Source organism: Jaculus jaculus, chromosome 3, assembly GCF_020740685.1.
Source record: "Jaculus jaculus isolate mJacJac1 chromosome 3, mJacJac1.mat.Y.cur, whole genome shotgun sequence".
Lineage (NCBI taxonomy): Eukaryota > Metazoa > Chordata > Mammalia > Rodentia > Dipodidae > Jaculus > Jaculus jaculus.
In genome coordinates this window covers 65,154,119-65,169,915 of record NC_059104.1, presented here as the reverse complement: position 1 = coordinate 65,169,915, position 15,797 = coordinate 65,154,119, and the positions used below count along the sequence as shown (strand labels likewise).

Genomic DNA, 15,797 nt, shown 5'->3' with positions numbered 1-15,797 from the left:
ACAGTTACAAAGGTATTTTGGTCACAGCTCAGGATTTGCCTTGGTGATTCTGTTGTGGAAAAGGACCAGTTACAGGACTGATAGCATAAATGGACTAATGTTCATTGTTGGATTCCAAATTTTTGACTTTGTTTTCAGAGGTAGTCTGCTGTTGCTCAGTGAGTAGTCCTCCACCCACTGGAATCATTAATAAACAGATCAGCATTAACTGTGATCCAGAGAACAAAGAAATAAACCCTAATCACAAGAACATCATATTTTCTAAATTTAAGAATTCCAAATAGATCTGCCTGGGCTAGATCAAGACCCTACCTCAAACAACAACAACAACAAAACAAACATCAACAAAAGATTTGCAAATAGATACTGGGACTGTTTTTTTTTTAATATTTTTATTTATTTATTTGAGAGAGGGAGGGAGGGAGGGAGAGAGAATGGGCGTGCCAGGGCTTCCAGCCACTGCAAACAAACTCCAGACGCGTGCACCCCCTTGTGCATCTGGCTAATGTGGGTCTTGGGGAATTGAGCCTCGAACCGGGGTCCACAGGCTTCACAGGCAAGCGCTTAACCGCTAAGCCATCTCTCCAGCCCTGTTTTTTGTTTTTTGAGGTAGGGTTTCATTCAAGCCAAAGCTGACCTGGAATTCACTATGTAGTTTCAGGGTACTCTCGAACTCATGACAACTCTCCTACTTCTGCCTCCCAAGTGCTGGGATTAAAGGCATGTGCCAGCCACCATTCCCAGCTCCTGGAAATTTTTTTTTTTTTAATCTTGTCTACTCATTGTATTTAGTGTTTTATATTGCTGTTAGAAACAACCCTTAAATGTAGCGTTTTATTATTTATTTTGTTTTTTTTAACTTAAAAAAATATTTTGGGCTGGAGAGATGGCTTAGCGGTTAAGCGCTTGCCTGTGAAGCCTAAGGACCCCCGTTCGAGGCTCGGTTCCCCAGGTCCCACGTTAGCCAGATGCACAAGGGGGCGCACATGTCTGGAGTTCGTTTGCAGAGGCTGGAAGCCCTGGCACGCCCATTCTCTCTCTCTCCCTCTATCTGTCTTTCTCTCTGTGTCTGTCTCTCTCAAATAAATACATAAATAAAAATTAAAAAAAAATTTTATTTTTATTTATTTGAGAGAGAGAGAAAAAGGCTGATAGAGCAAAAGAATGGGTGCACCAGGGCCTCTAGCCATTGCAAACAAACTCCAGACACATGTGCCACCTTGTGCAGCTAGCTTACGTGGGTCCTGGGGAATTGAACCTGGGTTCTTTGGCTTTGCAGGCAAACACCTTAACCGCTAAGCCATCTCTCCAGCTGTATTTTGGTTTTAGAAGCACTCTCACTCTAGCCCAGGCTGATTTGGAACTCACTCTAGTCCAGTTATCCTCCTAGCTCAACTGCCTGAGTGCTGGGATTAAAGGTGTGCACCACTATGCCCAGCTAAATGTAGTGAGGTTTTGTTGTTGTTTTTGTTTTTGTTTTATTTGAGGTAGGGTTTCACTCTAGTCCAGGCTGACCTGGAATTCACTATGTAGTCTCAGGGTGGCCTCAAACTCATGATGATTCGCCTACCTCTGCCTCCCGAGGAGTGCTGGGATCAAAGGAATGGGCCACCACGCCCGGCAAATGTAGTGTTTTAAAACAACAATGAATAATCCCCCTCTCCACCTTCCCAACTGGCCATGCTCTAGGCTCTGGAACTACCTCCTGTTACTGTAATAGAGACTTCAAAGGCCTTACTTCCCATAAGAGTTCAGCAGGATATCTAGCTTGGCTGCAGCCTCCTCCGCCACACCTCATGCTGTACAATATTCCTGCTTTCCTTTCCCCCAAAGGGCTGACCACCCTCCCGCCACCCCCCTTCTCCTCCTGGCGTCTCCTGTGTTAGGTACTTGAGTATTCCCTTTTTGTCTCTCTCTACCTTGGGGCCAGTTTCCTGCACCTTCTCCTTTCCCTCTCTGTTCCAAGCCCCACTCCTTCTCACTTGCTGTGAAATGCCAACAGTGTTTTCATCATCCCAATGTGTGACTGGGGGTGGGGGGTGGAGTTCCTTTCTAGGATGCTCACTCGCCAGGTTGCTGGTAGGAGGCTCTGTTCTAGATCCCATCACAGGGCTCCCTGAATGTCCCCACAATATGACGGTTTCTTCTAGAGTGCGAAATCCAGAAGGAATACTATCCTTCATGATCCGCCGTTGGAAGTCACGCTCCATCTATTCCTCAGCATCCTAATGGTTCCAGTCAGCCCTACTCAACGTGGGAAGGGGCACAGGAAGTAAGGATTCTAGGAACGTGTCTTGAGGTATAGCCATTCATCTTTCTAAAGTGTATATTTATTTATTTATTATTGATTTTTCAAGGTAGGGTCTCACTCTAGCCCAGGTTGACTTAGAATTCACTATGTAGTCTCAGGTTGACCTTGAACTCACAGCGATCCTCCTGCCTCTGCCTCCCAAGTGCTGGGGTTAAAGGCGTGTGCCACCATGCCTGGCTAAAAGAACCATTTAAACTTACATTCCATGGCAGGTATGGGGATTTGTGCCTGTAATTCTAGTAGTTGAGTGTCTGAAACAGGAGAATGGCTGTGAATGTGAGGCAAGCCTGAGCTACAATGTGAGACCCTGTCTCAAAACATACAAACAAACAAACAAACAAACAAAACAAAACAAAAGAGGATAAAGAAAACTGTATACCAGAAGTTCATGTCCTGTGAGTAGAATGTCACAACTGTAAAAGTAAGGCTAAGGATAGCAAGCTGTTGTTGATGTAAAAGACACAGCTGTCACCTCAGACGGGATAAGAGAGAGTTTATTCTGGAGCCAAATATGAATGACCATGTCCAGAGAACACAGATTTAGGTTACCCCAAATTCCATGTTCCAACATGTTAACAATTTCATGAAGGGTTTGTAGTTACAGGACAAAAGAAAGCCATAAATCAAGGCACCTTTAAAATACACTCGCTGACCATCAGGTAGGTGGGTTACAGCAAAGTGGGGAAATCTCCACCATAGGCCTCAGATGCTGTCTGATGATATTCTTAGACCTTGGGCTGGTAGAAGCTGGGGTCTGTTCTAACATTCCAAAAGGATTACACCTGATCAACTAATAGTTACCAGCATGTTAGGTCAAACACAGAGATGAGCAATAGTGGCTATTGAGAGGCCAAAGGTAGCCCAAAGTAACTTGACTCTGGTCCTGTGACAACACATCCCCCTGTGATCATGCATTTATCAGCACATCCATTAGAAAGCAGGTGCAGCAGATGCAATGCTGTTCTGGGAACTTACATTCACACTGTCCACCTTGTGGTTGGTGAAGGAGTTCACAAATCTTTTTGTTGAGGTTCACTGGAAAAATTCCTCCCAGATGCCAAGGAGTCTGTCTAGAGATCATAAAACTGCTCCTCCTTTTATGACCCCAGGGGGAGCAGATACCTGGTGTATACCTGGTGGGCTGTGTCAGATGAAAGAAGTTTTCTCCCATCAGTCCGTAATCCCCCTCCCTCACTCTCTTGCCAGATAAAAGCCCTGCAGGAAGCTACCAACACACTTCCAGTGTCAGGACTGCAGAAATGTGAGGTGGCTCTCTGTGACCTCCGAATAAAACTCTATGCCCTGCCGGGGATGTCCACCTGCTTCTTCCTTTTAAACACACCTCTAAAACCTTTTTCCTTACAGTTGGAAATATTTTCCTTAGTTCTTTCTGTATGGCAATTTCCTCTAGCAAATGGTAAGTTACATTACACAACACAAATCAATAAAAGTTAGCTATGAGTCACCTTGCTTTGAGCTTTCCTTATGTGACCCAATGCCAGGCAGCTCCAAAAGGTAGGTGGGGTAATGCTTACATCCTCTTCTCACAGGGGCTCGGGCCAAAGAGGCTTAAAGCAACTTCAAAACTGAAGAATGGCTGTGAGCTCAGAGTTTTAACTTTCTGAGTGACCATGGGTAACATTAAAAAGTGAGGACAAGGGCTCTGACTCAGCAGAGAACCTGCACTTCCATCAACAGCAAAGGCAGTTCTCAGGCATCAACACAATATGGACTCTGCAACCTTTTCAAGAGAGAGGTTCAGCTCCAGAAACAGACTAGGGCACAATACCCTTTGCAATAACCTTCAGTGGGAAAGGGCCTGAAAGCCACGTTAAGAGCTTCTCTTTGTGTTGAGAAGGTCAAGCTCTTGCTTGCTTCAGCAGCACACAACTAAAATCAGAACCACACAGAGAATAGCATGACCCCTTCACAGGATGACACATACATCCAAGAAGTGCTGCACAAGTTAAGAGTCAGTCACACTTAACAAACATGGAGGGATCTGGTTGTTTCTTTCTTTTTAAAAATTTATTTATTTATTTATTTATTTGAGAGAGAGAGAGAGAGGTGCGTGCGCGCGCACACACACACACACACACACACACACACACACACACACACACAGAGTGAGAAAGAGAGAGAGAGAGAGAAAGAATGGGTGTGCCAGGGCTTCCAGCCACTGCAAGTGAACTCCAAACGCCTGCACCACCTTGTGCATCTGGCTTATGTGGGTCCTGGGGAACTGAACCAAGGTCCTTTGGCTTTGAAGGCAAATGCCTTAGCTCTAAGCCATCTCTCCAGCTCCTGGTTATCTCTTTTGAGAATGAATTTGTCAAAGTGAGTGTCTCAGCTTCAAGATGTCACAACTTCTAAACAAGTAACAATCCTCCTGTAAGAACAGGGCAGAGATGGGGATAAGTGATGTCAACCAAGCTCTCCACCTCTACTCTGTGTCTGTGCACATGACAAATACAGGGCACTGTGTCATGGTGACCATGTTATGGTTTTGCAGTTGGAGAGACCTGAGCTTAAATCTTTGTTCACTTTTCTTTGGCTGCATAGCCCTGGGCATTTTATTTGAACTCCTAGGGCTTTGGCATGTAGAAATAATGTCTTGCCTCTCTGGATAGTTGTGAGGTGATTGACATATCTATTAAGCCATATAATGGGGAAGATGGATGTCAAGTAGCTCCTAGTTCCGGGATGGAGCCTGGCTCCCGTTAAGTGATCCATACATGGTAGCTAGTACTGAAGGCAACAGAGGAAGGAAGATGCTCTCAGTTTAGGTCTTCCAGTGCTGGCACTTCAGGATCCCCAGTGAAAGGGTTAAAGTGTCTTGGGGTGGGGGAGTCCCAGTGAGCATTAAAAGGGTTAATGAGTCACAGATGCTATTGGAATATGCTGACCCTGGAACAGGCTTTAACATAAAAGAAAGTCCTCTATAGTGTAAATAACTTTCCATCCACAGCTGGATAAGGTCATCTGCATGCAGGAACCATTTTCCCAAGTTACACAGGAACCCTTGGTCCAGACCATGCAAACAGGTCTGTGATTAAGAACTAGTCAAGCTAGACCTAAGAGTCATGGCTATCTGGAAAGACAAATCAGCAAAAGAAACAACCTTGGTTCCTTTTTTTTTTTTTTTTTTATTGCATTTTTGAGGTAGCATCTTGCTCTAGCCCAGGCTGATCTGAAATTCACTCTGTAGTCTCACGGTGGCCTCAAACTCATGGAGGTCCTCCTACCTCTGCCTGCCAAGTGCTGGGACCAAAGGTGTGCGCCACCATGCCCAGCTTCTATTTTTATTTTCAGCTTCCCCATTCTCTACCCTGCTTTCATCTTCCTGCTTCAGACCCTTTAAACAGTGGCAGCTTCAAATGTAGAAGGCAGCTATCCTTCATTTCGCCCACCAATGAAGAAGTCTGCTGATGAAGGCCATATCCTCTCTCTCTCTCTTTATTTCTACATCCCCTTAGCTGGTCTCAGTCCTGAGTATGGTCCAACACCCAGAACTATGTCCAGTTTCCTAATGTTCATCCTAAAGCAGTCTGTTGGTGGTAACTCCCCTTACCTCCAGAGCTCCCCATTAAACATCCCATTTCTTTGTTTAAAAACTGAGCAAACATACTCTCACTCTTTTGGTTGAAAACCTTCTCTTTTCAGATGGCAGTAACCTTGGGATGACTCAGAAGGCATCATGGCACTGGGAAGAAGTTACAGGAGTGCTTAGCACTACAATATCTCTAACACACCTTCCAAGGCTTGGAATCCATTGCAGAAGAGGTGGTGGAAAGAATGTATGAGCCAAAGGAAGGGTAAGACTCCTTACAATGTGATCCCCCATATACAAAATGGCCTGGATATCCATGACCTCACAGTGACTGATACTACCTACACAAGACCATCATAACAGGAGGAAAAGATGATGACATCAAAATAAAAGATGGACTGATTGGGAGGAGGAGGGATATGATGGAGAATGGAGTTTCAAAAGGGAAATTGGGGGAAGGAGGACATTACCATGGGATATTGTTTATCATCATGGAAGTTGTTAATAAAAAAAACTGAGCAAACAGGCAAGACTATCAACTAATGTGTCACAAAAGAAAAGGAACAAAATGAGAAACCAGGCAATAGACATTGTTTAGTAGACAGAAAGAAACAGAAACAGCATCTTCTCATGAGCATCTTTAGAGAAATCCACAAGGGCAGGACATCTATGGAGAAAGAGAAATGAAAGAAAGAGCTCTTTGAAAAACAGAAAAAACATTTAATTCAGTCCTTCCTTCTTTCTACTTGGCTGCCTGAGCTGCTTGCTGCATTCCAGCATAGACAGAAGACCAGCACAGGACTTCTGGTTAAGATGGAGGCGTAGGAACCACGCCAAAACAGCCTAGGGGAAAAAAATTAAAAAAAAAAAAACAAAAGCAAAAACAAGAACAAAAAAATAAAACCAAAAACCTCAGCAAAATACACTCTTCTACTAAAAAGTGAGGTGTATAAGAAATTACCAACCGCAGCAGAGAAGTAGGAGAGATCCAGGGCATCTACAGCCCACACAGGCAGGCAGAAGAGGCTCCAGCAGTGGTGGTACCAGGTCTGTGGGGCCACAGCTGCCAGGCTCAGCTTGAGCTGTAGGAAAAGCCAGGTGAGGGGATTTCCCACTCACATGGGAGCTCTTTGCAAACTCAAGAAATGTGAAGGTAGCATGGCATTGAACAACGGAGGAGCAGATTACGAAGTAGAGGATCACATGGACCAGCAGGAGAACTAGAACCACCATCTACAACCTTCCATCCCCAACCTCTAGCACCAGAGACCTGGGGAAGGGAGCTCACAGCACCCAGCACCGGCGACCAGAACAGTGATCCAGTGACCCAGCCAGCCTATTTGAATCCACAGTGCACCAAAGAGGGACCTAAGAAGCAGTGCAGCATAACTGAGACCAAAATCATCCCAAAAGCTAACTGGGATTACATCAGGTCAGTACCTGCCAAATAAGCCTGGTATATAGGCCTGAACCGGAAGTGCTAATTGCACCTTCCATATCAAGATACATTATATGTTAAATATGATAGATGCTCAGATTTGTCTTTTTTTTTTTTTTTTTTTTTTTTTTTTTTTTTTGGTTTGAGGTGCCTAAGAAGCAGTGCAGCATAACTGAGACCAAAATCATCCCAAAAGCTAACTGGGATTACATCAGGTCAGTACCTGCCAAATAAGCCTGGTATATAGGCCTGAACCGGAAGTGCTAATTGCACCTTCCATATCAAGATACATTATATGTTAAATATGATAGATGCTCAGATTTGTCTTTTTTTTTTTTTTTTGGTTTTTCAAGGTAGGGTCTCACACTAGCCCAAGCTGACCTGGAATTGATTATGTAACCTCAGGGTGGCCTCAAACTCATGGTGATCCTCCTATCTCTGACTCCCAAGTGCTGGGATTAAAGGTGTGTGCCACCATGCCTGGCTGATTTGCTATTCTTAAATAAGCTATATTTTGTGATTGTTATTTGTTGCTTCCTTATTTATAGTGGCTTTGTTTCCTCTTCTGTTGTACATTAAGGAATGGTCACACTTCGTCACAAGCTTACTTAGAACCCTCAACAGACCAGAAATCTTAACCTCCTTGTTGACAGGATTAAGGGTGTGGGGCACTACACACCCTAAGGGACAGTGACTTTGTTACAGGATTTGGTTGTCATAATACCTACTCTTGCATAAATACTCTGTGCTGTTTTTCATTGAATGTGTACAATGTTTAGTTAAATTTTAGAATCTACCTGTATTTTGTCCCACTAAGCCTTCTTGAATATTCTCAGAGTAGGCAAGCCTAACACCAAGGGTCAGTTTTGTAAATACTCTAAGAGTCTTGACAGCCACACCTAGCACCTTTAGCTCCTCCCCTGAAGATATATAACATCAGATTGATACATCTAATAATACTGCAGCTAACTAGAAAATCCCAACATTAATTAATCCAAGATGCAAAAATATATACATTATAACACAAGAAACACCAACAATCAAGACAATATAAATCTACCAAAAAGTATTAATGCATCAGAAACGACCTCCAGTGAGAATGAGTTAGAGGAAATGACTGAGAAAGATTTCTAAAGAATGATTATAAATAGGCTCAAAGAAGTCAAAGAGGAAATAAAAGTAATCAGAGAAGCTGGGCATGATGGCACACGCCTTTAATACCAGCGCTCATGAGGCAGAGGTAGGAGGATTGCTGTGAGTTTGAGGCCACCCTGAGACTACATAGTAAATTCCAGGTCAGCCTGAGCCAGAGTGAGACCCTACCTTGAAAAAAAAAAAAAAAAAGGAATCAAAGAAGACACAGGATACCAATTTAATGAAATAAAGAGGTCAATGAAGGTCATAAATAAGGAAATAGAAATAATAAAGCAAAACCAGTCAAAATTACTATCAATAAAGAATAAAGTTAATGAAATAAAAACCTCTGTAGAAAGATCTCACAAGTAGAATGGATGAAGGAGAGGACAGAATATCTAAGCTAGAAGACCAGATCTAATACAATCCAACAAAGAGGAAGACAAGCTAATAGAAAAGCATGAGTGTGAATTTCAAGATATTCAGGACACTGTGAAAAGATCAAACGTAAGAATTCAGGGTATAACAGAAGGAGAAGAATTTCACTCCAAAGGCCTAGTAGGTGTTTTCAACAAAATCCTAGAAGAAAACTTCCCCCAAATTGGGAAAGAGGTTCCAGTCCAGATACAGAAATCCTTTAGAACACCAACCAGATAAAACCTGGAAAGAAGCTCTTCTCACCATATTACAATTAAACTATCAAACAAAAAATATTGAAAGCAGCTAGAGAGAAAAATCAAGTTACTTACAAAGGCAAGCCCATCAGGATCACAGCAGATTAGTCAACACAAACTTTAAAAGCCAGAAGGGCATGGAGTGATGTATTCTAAGTTCTGAAAGATAACAACTGTCAACCAAGGTTACTTTATCCTGCAAAGCCATCCATTCAAATAGACAGAGAAATAAGGACATTCCATGACAAAAGCAGGTTAAGGAATATCTGAAGACAAAACCAGCTCTACAGAAAATTCATGAAAGAATCCTATATTCTGAATAGAGAGAAAAGCACACATATAAGAAACCTGGAAAAAAGAAACCATTCTCAAATACTTGTTAACACAAGAGACCAAAGATAAATCCAGAAGAACTACAAAAAAATGGCAAAAATAAATACATACCTTTCAATAATATCTCTTAATATCACCAGCCTTAATGCCCCAACCAAAAGACATAGGTTTATAGACTGGGTTAAAAGCAGGATCCTTCAATTTGTTGCCTCCAAGAAACTCACCTTTCTACAAAGGGTGGGCACTATCTTAGGGTGAAAGGTTGGAAAATGATGTCTCAAGCAAATGGGCCTAGAAAACAAGCAGGGGTTGGTATCCTAATATCTGACAAGGTAGACTTCAGTCCTACATTAGTTAGGAAAGTTAAGGAAGGTCACTTTATATTGATTAAAGGCATACTCCAACAGGAGGATAAAACAATCCTAAACACATATGCACCTAACATGGGGGCTCCCAACTTCATCAAACAAATGCTATTAGAGCTAAGGTCACAGATAACACCAAACACAGTGGTAGTGGGTGACTTTAATACCCCACTCTCATCAATTGACAGGTCATCCCAGCAAAAAAATAGAGAGGCATCTGGATTAAATGAGGTCATAGAACAAATGGACCTAACAGATATATACAGGAGATTTCATCCAAATGCTGCAGAATACACATTCTTTTTAGCAGCACATGGAACATTTTCTAAAATAGACCACATATTAGGACACAAAGCAAATCTTAACAAATATAGCAAAATTGAAATGATCCCTTGCATTCTCTCTGACCACAGTGGAATCAAACTACAAATCAATAGCAAGAAAAGCTATTGATTGGAAACTAAACAATACACTACTAGATGATGAATGGTTCAATGATGAAATCAAGAAGGAATTAAAAAAATTCATAGAGTCAAATGATAATCAGAACACAGAATATCAAAATCTTTAGGACACAATGAATGCAGTCCTAAGAGGAACATTTGTAGCTTTAAGTGCCTATATTAAGAAATTAGAAAGGTCTCAAGTAAACTACCTAATGCTTCACCTTAAAGCCTTGGAAAAAGAACAAGGCAAACAAAAAATCAGTAGACAGGAAGAAATAATAAAGATTAAAGCAGAAATTAATGAAATGGAAACCAAAAAAAAAAAAAAAATCCAAAAAACCAATGAAATAAAGAGTTGGTTTTGGAAGGATAAACAAGATTGATAAACCCTTAGCAAATCTAACCAAAAGAAGGAAAGACACAAATTAATAAAATGAGAGATGAAAGAGGCAACATCACAACACATACCAGAGAAATTCAAATAATCATAGGGACATACTATAAAACCATATATTCCACTAAGTATGAAAATCTGAAAGAAATGGACGATTTCCTTGATATATATATTTCATTGATTTATATCTACCTAAATTAAATCAAGATGAGATTAATCTCTTAAGTAGACCTATAACAAGTATGAAGATCCAAGCAGATATAAAAAATCTCCCAACTAAAAAAAGTCCAAGCCAGATGGATTCACTGGTGAATTTTAACAGACTTTCAGAGAAGAACTAACACCATAGCTTCTTAAGATTTTCCATAAAATAGAAAAAGAAGGAATCCTATCAAATTCTTTCTACAAAGCCAGCATCAGCCTGATACAAAAACCAGGCAAAGATAGAACAAAAAAAAGAAAATTGCAGACCAATCTCCCTCATGAACATAGATGTAAAAATTCTCAACAAAATATTGGCAAACTGAATATAAGAATATATCAGAAAGATCATTCACCCCGACCAAGTAGGCTTTATCCCAGAGATGCAGGTATAGTTCAACATACACAAATCAATAAATGTAATACATTATGTAAATGGACTGAAAGACAAAAATCACATGATCATCTCATTAGATGCAGAGAAGGCATTTGACAAAATCCAACATCCCTTCATGATAAAAGTCTACAGAGACTTGGAATAGAAGGAACATGTCTCAATATAATAAAGGCTATTTATGACAAGCCTATAGCCAAAATATTACTAAATGGGGAAAAACTCAACTAGGGTGTCCACTGTCTTCACTTTATTTAATATAGTACTGGAAGTCTTAGCCATAGCAATATAGCAAGAGACACACATAAAAGGGATACAGATTGGAAAGGAAGAGATCAAGTTATCATTATTTGCAGATGGTATCATTCTATACATAAAGGACCCTAAAGACTCTACCAGCAAACTGTTGGAACTGATAAACACCTATAGGCATGTAGCAGGATACCAAATAAATATTCACATTAACAACTGCATTAAAAAAAGTACCTTGGAATAAACCTAACCAAGGAAGTGAAGGATCTCTACAATGAAAACTTTAAAACATTCAAGTGAGAAATTGCAGAAGACACTAGGAAATGGAAAAACATACCTTGTTCCTGAATAGGAAGAATCAATATTATAAAAATGGCAATCTTACCAAAAGCAATCCACACATTTAATGCAATCCCCATCAAACTTCCAACAGCATTCTTCACGGAAATAGAAAAAACAATCCAAAAATCCCTTTGGAATCACAAAACATCTCAAATATCTAAAACAATACTAAGCAACAAAAATAGCCTGGTGGTATCACCATACCTGATTTTATCCTATTCTACAGAGTCATGGTTAACAAAAACAGCATGGTACTAGCCCAAAAGCAGACATGTAGATCAATGGAACACAATAGAGGACCCAGATGCGAGTCCAGGTACCTATAGCTACCTGATATTTGATAAAAATGCCAAAAATTCATTGGAGAAAAGATAGTCTCTTCAGCAAATAGTGCAGGGAAAACTGTATATGTATCTGTGGAAGGATGAAAATAGATTCTTCTCTCTCTCCATACATAAGAATTAAGTCTAAATGGTTACAAGACCTTAACAGCAGACCTGAAACTCTGAAACTGCTAGAGGAAAAAGTAGGGGAAACCCTTCAACATATTGGTCTTTTATTGCTCAGGCAATAAAACCAGATTAACTGCTGGGACCTCATGAAATTACAAAAATTTTATACAGCAAAGGACACTATGAATAAAGCAAAGAGGCAACCTACAGAATGGGAAAAACACCTTTGCCAGTTATACATCTGATAGAGGATTAATATCTACGATATACAAAGAAGTAAAAAAAAAATAATAAGAAATCAAACAAGCCAACTAAAAAATGGGCTATGGAACTAAGAGAGTTCTCAAAAGAAGAAATACAGACGACATATAAACATCTAAAAAAAGGTTCTACATCCCTAGTCATCAGGGAAATGCAGATTAAAACTACATTGAGATTCCATCTCATTCCTGTCAGATTGGCTACCATCATGAAAACAAATGACCATAAATGCTGGTGAGGATGTCTGGTTCAGCCATTGTGGAAATCAGTGAGGAGGTTCCTAAGACGGCTAAAAACAGATCTACTATATGACCCAGCTATAGCACTCCTAGGAATATATCCTAAGGGTTCATCTCATAATCTTAAAGATACTTGCTCAACTATGTTTATTGCTGCTCAATTCACAATAGCTGGGGAATAGAACCAGCCTAGAGATCCCTCAAATGATGAGTGGATAATGAAGATATGGCACATTTATACAATGGAGTTCTACTCAGTGGTAAAGAAAAATGAAGCTATGTAATGTCCCGGAAAATGGATGGGTCTGGAAAGGATTATACTTAGTGAGATAACCCAGGCCCAGAAAACCAAATATCGCATGTTCTTTCTCATATGTGGATCCTAGCCACAGATGACTGGATTTCTGTGTGAGTAGGAAGAAAACTCAGTACCAAAGGCCAGTAAGCTAGAAAAGAGATATAAAGGGAAGAGAAAGGAAGGGAGGGGGTACTTAACAGTATGGTATTGTATATATGAAAGTAGAAGAATAGATTAATGGGGGTGAAAAGGCCTAAGTAAGGTCAGGGGAAGAGATTGAATAAAGGAAACATGGAGAGAGGGCTAATCAAAATCTAAGAGGATATAAATAAATCATATGGAAACCTTTTTTTTTTTTTTTGGACAATGGAACACTCAGGAGCCACAGATTGTTGCTAGAAAATTGTCAGAGCCAGGGATGGGATACATTCCAGTGAGTTGTTGGCCAGGGAGGTCCCTGATACCCCCAAAACATTACAGGCTGTTGCAAGGCCCTTGGTTTCCCACCAGGAATTGATGGTAAGACCCTATTGTTGAAGACTCCACATACTTGGCCTGCAAGGCCCCTAAGAAATCCTGCTAGAACTGAGCTGATAACCTCCTCCATGTAGACCAGCTGACAGAAAGCTGGAAGAAGCCATTCTGCATGCAGTTCAATGGGAGAGAGAGAAATCACCAGTGAAGATATTCCACAGTGGACACTGCTATGGGATTCGCTCCACTGTTCTGGAATCCACCTTGCTGCTGCTAGAGCATAAAATGAAAGTGCAGCCCTTTAGCCACCAGCATTCCTTGGCCTCGTTGCTGTTTTCAGTCATTGCTTCCCTGGCTCCAAGCATGGCCTTCAAGAATCAGGGGCCAAAAACATGTGAAATCATAAAGAAATACTAGGTAAATTTCTTATTCACAGTTTATTTCACTGTTGTTGTTGTTGTTTTTAACAATAAAAACAGGGCTGAAAAGATGGCTTAGAGGTTAAGGTGTTTGTCTGCAAAACCAAAGGACCCCGGTTTCAATTCTCCAAGATCCACATAAGCCAGATACACAAGGTGATGCATGCTTTTGAGATTCGTTTACAGCAGCTTCCCCCATTAGCTCCCACACCTCCCAAGACATCTAAAACTTCTGGTCTTTAAAACTTTTTCTTTCTCTTCCATCTTTTTTTAAAATATAATTTGTTTTTGAGGTAGGGTTTTTCTCTAGCCTAGGCTGACCTGGAATTCACTATGTAGTCTCAGGGTGGCCCTCAAACTCATGGTGATCCTCCTACCTCTGCCTCCTGAGTGCTGGGATTAATGGTATGCATCATCACACCCAGCTAAAAAATATTTTTATTTATTATCTATTTGCAAACAGGGAGAGAGAAGAAGAGGGATAAAGAGAGAGAAGTGAGAGAGAATGAGAGAGAAAATATGAGTGTGCCAGGGCAAGAAGCCACTGCAAACAAACTCCAGATGCATGAGCAACATTGTACATCTGACTTTACATAGGTACTGGGGAATTGAACCTGTGCCAGAGACTTTGCAAACAAGTACTTTTAACCATTGAACCATCTCTCTATCCCCTAGAAGCATCTTTCTAGTATTCATAAATTACTAAGAGTCAGGTACTTGGTGGTGGAAGTACAAATGAACTAAGATAGACATGAATTTTCAAAAAATACTTTTTAGTTTGCTCCTTAAAATTTTATTTTATTTAATATTTTATTTATTTGCAAGCAGAGACAGGAGAGGGAGACAAATATAGAGACAACGAGTCTAGCCACTGTAAACTCCAGATGCATGTGCCACTTTGTGTATCTGGCTGTGTGTGGGTACTAGGGAATCAAACCCAGGTCAGTACGTTCCTCAGCAAATGCCTTAACTAACACTGAGCAATCTCTCTGGCTCTTATTTTTTTTAATTTAAATTAAAAAAAATTATTTCCAAGGAGAAAGAGAGAGATAGAGAGTAGAGTACCAGGGCTCTAGTTATTGCAAATGAACTCTGGATACATGTGCCACTTTGTGCTTCTGGCTTTATGGGTACTGGGGAGTTGAATCCAGGTTGTTGGGCTTTGTAGGCAAGCACCTCAACCACTTAGTGATCTCTCCAGCCCTCTTTCTTAATTTTTTTTAAAGTGGTTTTGAAAGAAAGGATTATTGTAGTAGCATCATTCTTTCTTCCTTCCTTCCTTCCTTTCTTTGTTTGACAGAGAAAGAGAGAGAGGGAGGGAGAATAAATGGGCGCACAAGGGCCTCCAGCCACTGCAAACAAACTCCAGATGCGTGTGCCCCTTTGTGCATCTGGGTCTAATGTCAGTCCTGGGGAATCAAACCTGGGTCCTTGGCTTTGCAGGCAAATGCCTTAACTGTTAAGCCATCCCTCCAGCCCACTTTCTTAATTAAAAAAAATATTTTATTTATTTATTAATTTGAGAGAGAGAAAGGGGGGGAGAGAGAATGGGTACTCCAGGTTCCCCAGCCACTGCAAACGAACTCCAGATGCTTGCACCTCCTTCTGCATCTGGTGTATGTGGGTCCTGGAGAGTTGAACCAGGATCCTTTGGCTTTGCAGGCAAACGCCTTAGCCATTAAGCCATCTCTCCAGCCCATTGTTTTTTTTTTTTTTTGTTGTTGTTTGTTTTTGTTTCTGTTTTGTTTTGTTTTGTTTTTTTTGAGGTAGGATCTTGCTCTAGCCCAGGCTGACCTGGAATCTACTATGAAGTCTCTGGC

At 40.8% G+C, this 15,797-nt stretch overlaps 1 protein-coding gene and 1 pseudogene across 1 annotated transcript in view; one reads left to right on the top strand and one right to left on the bottom strand.

Moving 5' to 3' along the window:
- Positions 1 to 15,797, bottom strand: part of Slc25a30 (solute carrier family 25 member 30) — a 180,685-nt gene that overhangs the window by 160,499 nt on the left and 4,389 nt on the right. The window lies entirely within an intron of this gene.
- On the top strand, positions 4,180 to 4,280 carry LOC123459749 (annotated as a pseudogene).